Here is a 7,054-nt window from a genome sequence, read left to right as displayed (position 1 = left end):
GGTTACACAATTGTGTTCACTATTTAAAAACTTATCCAGCTGTATACACTTGTGTACACTTTTCGGAATGTATGTTCTATGTCAATAAAAAGTTTACTTAAAAAAGACTGTGAGCTTCTTATCACCAAAAGAAAACTGTGGCCCCTATTTGATGTTAAATATTCTTTGTTGTATCTATTGTTTGTGGTTACTGATGAAGATGTTGGTGTTCAGGTGAACACTGTCACCTGGAATATTATTTTGCCTTAGGCTGTGCAGACAATGCAGCTTTCTCTGCCAAGTTCCACCTTGTTAAGGATTCATGTCTGTCTGCAGGCCTTCTGGTTGATACGATCACTGGAAGCAGGTATCATTGTGTGTGGGATCATTATGTAACAGGCTTTCACCTGACCTCTGTTTCCTGCAGCATTTTTCATTTCTGGCAGGATGGAGGTGGTATTCGAAATGTCAGGTTCATTGTGGATTTTTTTTTGTCCAGTTGCACAGGCCTGTGCATGGCATGGACCCTGTGAACCTTTCCTGCTGGACCTTTGGGGCCTTAAGCATCTGGGGGTCAGCTGCTGGCTTCCAGAGACGCCCCCGAGCACAATGGACCACACCCCCAGGCAAGGCGCAGGGGGCTCCCCGCTGGAGCTCTTGGCACCCTTTCCTGGCACCAAGGGCACGGCTCTCCACCCTCCCTTCCACCACCACCCTGCCCTGCCCATGTCTTTCCACCCACCCACTGTCAACTAAAGGAAAAAACATCAGGCTTTTAAAGAATGAAAGTTAGTTTTATTCAGGGTCTTACTGAAGATTGATTGCAACCTGAGGGAGTCTTCCCGGGAGTTTCTGTTAGACGGCTCCGAAGTGTTGTCTCAGCCCACAGCTTACCCATCAGGTGCTGGAGTTTCTGCAGGTGCTCGGAAGTTACATCAGCGCAGAATCTCATCAAAGTTTGGGTGCAAGGGTACCTGTGGCTGTAGATTACAGAGCATGATCATTAATCCTGCCAGATGTTATGTACAGGAAAGGGTAAGGGCTAGGATCATTGAATTTATCTTTTCTAAAAATGCAGTGATTCAGGCAAGAGACATGGGAGCCTGTGTTCTATCGTGCTTCACACCACCCACCTCTGCAGTGCTTCCAGGGGACTCTGCCGTGCTCCCAGGGCAGCACCCTACTTGCAGCAGGAGCCTCCGGTGCCAAGACAGCTCATCTCCTGCTTTTAGACTTAGCTGCTCCCTCAGAGGCTTAGCAGTAGCCTCACATTCTTAAGACAGAGTCATTCACAGAGAGCTTCCATGTTATCGAATGCATAAGTTTGGTTTCCCACATACCGTGCCACAATCTTATCTTTACAATTTGAAAAATGACACTAGTAATAACTTCTGGAGAGTCACCTCTTTTAGATTTGCTAGTGTGAAGGGCTATCCTCCCCAATTGGGGCCAATGACACCCCTCCCCTGCCAGGACTAGCAGCCTATGTACCTGACTTCTCTCCCACCGTCGGGGGCCCTTCCTTTGCCCTTTCTCTGCCGCCACCCATGCGCTCCTCTGCATCCCAGCCTGGCCCCTCCCCAAACATGCCTGTTTCTGAGGATCAGGGTCCCAAGGATGAAGAAGAGGAGGAGGAGAGAGCCATAAGATAACAATCACATCTGGCTCAGCAAAAACCGAGGAGGAAGCTGAACTCGGGGCTTGTGGTAGAGGCTGACGGGCGGCATCGTCATGTAATTGCACACCATCATCCTGGGTGTGCGGATACACCTAACCTGTCGTGGGTAGTTCAGGTATGTCAGTATATACTGGGGAAATTGCAGATGAGTGAAATTCACATGTAGAAAAGCCAACATAATGTTTGCAGCAACTTGGATGGAACTGGAGACCAATATCCTAAGTAAAGTATCTCAGAAATGGAAAACCAAACACCTTATGTTCTCCCTAATAAGGGGGAGCTAAACAATGGGTACACATAGGCACAAAGAGATATAAAGGACATTGGAAATCAAGTTGGGGAGGATAGGATGGTGGGAGATAAAAACTTACCTGTTGGGTACAATGAACACTATTTTGGTGATGAACACACTAAAAGCCCTCACTTAAGCTTTATACAAGTTAGCTATGTAACAAAAACATTTGTACCTCCTTGTATTTTGTAAACAAAAAATTAAAAAATATATACTCAGGAAAAAAAAAAAAGAAAGAAAAACCAAGGAGGTGATGTAATATGATTTTGACTTTTATGGCATGTTAGAGCTGGAGGGAAAGGATTTTGGAAATCAGTTAAAGCCAGACGTTTTCTGTGGATTTGCAGAAGTAACATGGGAGATGTGGGACCCTCACCACCAAATTAACTAGATCAGTTCTGCTTAGAATGTTCTGTATATGGGGGAATAGCAAAGGTTATGAGCTTAGCTTTTGGAATCCGCCCGAGCTGGATAGAGGTTGTAAAGCCTTGTGCTTGCGACCTAGTTCTACCCCTTATTGACAGCGTGACCTTGGGTAAACTGCTACGTGATCTCTCAGTTTCAGTCTTCTCATCTATAAAGTGGGCATAACAGCACATACCTATTCTGGTGGTTGTGAGGAATAAATTATGATAATGAAAAATATTCATAGCTAACATAGCTGAGTACTTATAATGCACCAGGCATTTTTATAAGTTCTCTATATGTTCTAACCATTGAGTTTTATTACAGATGAGGAACCTGAAGCACGGAGAGATTAACTTGCTTGGACTTACAGTTAGCAGTTAGTGGCACCAGAATCGCTTCCAGACAGGAATAATCTTAACCACAGCCATACTCTTAACCATGAGGCTCTCTTCCCTCTTGTCATAGGTAACAAAATATTGAGAGCTATAATTTACTGTGCATTTACTCTGTGCTAGGCACTGTGCTAAGAACTTTACATGGATTGCTGCAAAGCAATTCCTATAGCAATTGAGTTGTGGCTTGTTATTATTCCCATTTTACAGAGAATAAAACTGGGTCTTTGCAACTCTAGTTGGTCAGTTGGGAGTTTGAATTTGAAGCAGGGAGTCTGACGCCACCACGTGACCTTTCTCCCAGAAGATTCAGCACGGTGTGTGACACAGAGGGGCGGGGCCAGCTTCAGGAACCTGTTAGGCTGCATAGAGTCTTCTGCTTAGAAGGGCCCTCTGCTTAGTTTAATGCTTTGCATTTACTGCCTTAAAATTCTTCATAATTTATCTTTGAACTTGTGTTTTGTAGGTGAAGTTCAATGGGACAATGGTGCGCGCACATGTGCACAGATGGTGTGCCTGGTGGCAGCGTGCACACGGGGTTGTGGTCCAGGAGCAGCCTATGTGTGACCATCAGGTTCTGGGCAGAGCGGGCTCTGCACGCAGTCGCATGCCTTAGGGGAGTTTAGAGTCCTGCAGGGCCCCAAGGAGGTGGCTAAGCCTGGACCTGGGCTCAGACTGGGGGGCTGTGGAGTCAGCAGCAGCAGAATCGGGGGAGGCGGGGGCTGTGCCCACAGGAGAGAGAACCGTTCCACATGGGGGCAGTACCGGGATCAGGGTGGAAGGCTGGCTTGCCTGTCATCTCCCGAGTCTATCCTCAGGCATATGCACAGAATATTAACTTTCCCACCTGAGCACCAGAACAGGAAAAGCCGGTGCCTAGGCAGTAAGCTTTGTCAGTAAGTCATTACTAAATAAGATTGTATGCATAGACATTTCAAGACAGCATTTCACAGAGTTATTAGAAGTCTTCAAAGATTTAGGATTTCTGGTTTTGAGAACTGCTGCTACATTACAAAGCAAACATTTACAGACTTATAGAGATTCACAAGTTACAGGAAAAGTCAGAGGAAACATTAAAATGCCATTGTATAAATTAGCACTGAAAATTAGACTTCCATGTAACTGATGTGTATGAAGAGTTAAATATTAGAAAAATTTTTCCATGAGATTCATCAGTTCTAGATGTACTAAAATTTATGTTTTGAAGTAATTTGTCAGAAATACATCTTAATGTTGTCACAGCCTATAACATACTCTGAACAGTGGCATCAGCAGAAAGTTCCTTCTCAAAATTAAAAATTATTAAAAATTATCTGCAATCTTTAATTTGCCTAGAGTGACAGGTGTCATTTTCAATTATATTGACCGAACATGAAGTTGCTGAAAGTGTAGATTTTGATGATCTAACAAGTAAATTTGCAAAAAACAAGTGAGTCTGAAAAATCTTCTGACCAATCAAGTCATCACATTAATAAATTATTGTTTATTGTATTATATGAAAATTATAAAACTCCAAGTTTTACAATTATTTGTAATTTATAAGTTTCTGTTGTTACCCATGTATGAGAATTATCACTAGTCTATTTTATAAGTAATGCAATTTTTTAAAGAAAAATGCTTTATATTTTAGTACCTTGTCTGGCACTTTTTCCCCGCTTTTTCAACAGAGGCCCCACGTTTTTATTTTGCCCTGGGCCCTGAACTTCCTGTCCCCGCTTTGCACAGCAGTTCTCTCGACTCTCAGCTCCCTCTTCGTGGTGGCGCCTTGAAGCTGCCTGGAACCCTGGCCCCTGGAAACCTCTTTCTTGCTCCTGAACCTGTGGTGTTTTGAGAGGAAATTGTGGATAGCACATGCTTTAGTTTCCTCGTCATTTCTTTGATTGCCTCCAGTATTTTTTTTTTTTCTTTGTCATCATGTGATCCAGGTATTGGGGTCTTTTATGGGCCAACTTTGCTTTTACCCTGGATACACTTGAAGGCCATACTTAGCAATTTAATAGCATCACCCCAAACAGATCCGTCTAAATAGGGCTCTAACTGAAAAATTTTGTGAAGAAATGAGAAAGATAATGCATATCACATAACACGTATCAGAAACACAATAAACCCCCCATTTCAGGACTTGCCCTTTCCCTCAAAGTTTCTCTTTTCTCTAGCTAGCTTATCACATTTTTTTTCTCCACACAGTCTCTCAAGAACCCTTCCAATGTCCTAAGCGATTCAGATCTACCCCTAAGCTTGCACCACACCTGAGCAAACCAAAGGCCAGTGGTGAGTCAGAGGCCACCTGCTCTTTTCAGTCCTGCTTCCTGGTTCAGGGCCGGGGATGGGGTCATCCTTCGTTCCAAAAAGTTTCTAAAACTCCCCCCAGAAAAAGCATGTTTCATCCTAAGGTATAATTCTTCTAAGAAAAGATATTCTCCATTTTCTTTTTGGCCTCTCCACTTACCTTTCATTGTTTATTTTTTCTAATTTCTTCAGAGTTATCCTTAGACTCTTTTCTTTTCTTTTTCTCTTACGGAGTTTTATTTGTGAGTCAAAAATATGTTTAATAATTTCACAAATATTTGTGCTTTACACTTAGTTTCTTAATAAAGATTTATTATAAGAACAAGCCCTATGTGATTCTATTACTCTTAGAGATTTTCAGGATTGGAAGGGGTCAGAAAATTTAATCATTAACCTCCTTTGATTTTTCAGAAATGGAAAACTTATTAACACTCAAAACAGTCACTATTATCTTGGGCAGCTGTTATTATTAGAAAGCTCTTTCTTATATGTTAAAGCCAAAATCTGCCTTGTTTCCAGTACTAAAGAAAAGAAAAGGAAAGAAAAGGCTTATTTAAAAAAATGAACTCAGGCAAAAGAAAAATGTTATTTTTCAAAGCCCGTGGGAGATTCTAAGTAGTCTCTTTTAGAATCATCACAAACTTATATTTCATCAGCTTTTAAAATATTTTCAAGCGTTTGATTTTAAAATGGTTAATTCATTATTAAACACTGTTTTCACAGATTTTAATTTTTAATATTTCAGACTATTTTTACTGCATTAGACTGGGAAGACTTTTGTAGGATGAGAGTAACTACCAATTGTAATATTGTGCTAATGTAAAAGTGAATCTTCAATTCTCCAAACTGACATGCTTGTGAAGTGTTCTAAGTGCAGAGTGCTAGTAAGGTGGGGGCTATGCATGAAAAGTCTTATCATAACCATGTGCTTTTTGAGAACTTGCTGGAAGGAAATAATAGAAGTGACCAAATTACAGACCCACTCAATTCAGTGTTGTTGCTTTTGTTAGATTTCATGAGCGTGAGAGAAGATTTAGAGAAAAGTTACATGGACAACTACTATGTACTCCGAAATTTCAAGGATATCAAAACAGGAGGAAAAAGTACAATGCTCACTAGGGAGACTTTTTAAGTTCAACTCAACATTCAGGCTCAGAAGACAAGCATGGGTGAGAGCCTGCTCAGAGGATGAGAGAAGGAGCCACAGGTGTCAGTGGGTGGTGTTGGGCAGCCCTCCCACCTGATGGGGTAGGCCTCCCAGCAGTCCACGCAGCAGTCAGCATGCACAGGTTTTCTCCTCAGATGCCAGCTTCAGTGTGGGGAGACACATAGGGCAGGTGTGTACTTGCCCTCACGTCCCATAGAGCCAGTAACTCCATGAGCACAGCTTCCAAGTTCCCAGTTACCAGGATCCCTAGCCTAGGGAAGCCCAAAGTGTGGTGTCCCACCTCATTGAGTATTTCTAGTTCATTTATAACTCCTCCCAGTTGATTGCAAGTTACCAACCAGGGATTCTTTTTATCATAAACAATGTTGCTTAGAAACATATTTGACATTTGATGCTTACTGGGTTACCAGGGGAACATAGCTAGGAAGTTAACCTAAAAGAAAATTTAATGCAGGAAGGCAATAGGTTTTGTTAACCTTTTATCCATAGTATGTAAATACAAATGAAATGTAACAGAGGAGTAGACTGTGCAGTTTCTAAATATTATAAACCTGACGAATGAGAATTTAGACTTTCAATAATATTAACCAGGGGACAGGTAAAACCAAATCAACCCAAAAGTTCTTGTGCAGCTAATAGCTATTAGATAGATTTTGTACCTTATTAAGTGACTGCCTTATTCAGTACTATATTTCTAGTACCATAATTAGTAGTCAGTAGATACATATTGATTGAATGAATAAGGGGATGAATAACAGACTCTCCTTAGACTAGACAATTAAAAATAAGTGAACAAATAACCATGCTCTCTCCAGTGCTAAAACCACCACATGCCCATATACAACCCT

The sequence above is a fragment of the Eulemur rufifrons genome, chromosome 3 (assembly GCF_041146395.1).
Source record: "Eulemur rufifrons isolate Redbay chromosome 3, OSU_ERuf_1, whole genome shotgun sequence".
Lineage (NCBI taxonomy): Eukaryota > Metazoa > Chordata > Mammalia > Primates > Lemuridae > Eulemur > Eulemur rufifrons.
The sequence above is the reverse complement of the archived record's forward strand: the minus strand, read 5'-3'. Positions refer to the sequence as shown.